The following is a 313-nucleotide window of genomic DNA, read 5'->3' on the forward strand; positions in this document are numbered from 1 at the left end:
GCCCGGGACAAGGAGGGACATGGAGGGGCTGGAGTAGGGCCAGGGAAGGGAACGGAGCTGGGGAAGGGCAGCGGTGGAGTCCCCATCCCTGGAGGCGCTCAAAAACACGCGGATGTGGCACTTGGGGACACGGGTTAGGGGTGGCATGGCAGTGCTGGGGGTATTGGTTGGACCTGGCGATCTCAGAGGGCTTTTCCAACCCGAACGATTGCAAGATTCCATGAAAAAAATCCCACTGAGATGCTCTGAGCGCGGGCACAGGCTGGGCGCATCCCACTGGACGTGGCATTCGGGGCTCCGAACTGCACAAGGT

The sequence above is a fragment of the Corvus brachyrhynchos genome, unplaced genomic scaffold (genome assembly GCF_000691975.1).
Source record: "Corvus brachyrhynchos isolate BGI_N302 unplaced genomic scaffold, ASM69197v1 scaffold47, whole genome shotgun sequence".
NCBI classification, from domain to species: domain Eukaryota; kingdom Metazoa; phylum Chordata; class Aves; order Passeriformes; family Corvidae; genus Corvus; species Corvus brachyrhynchos.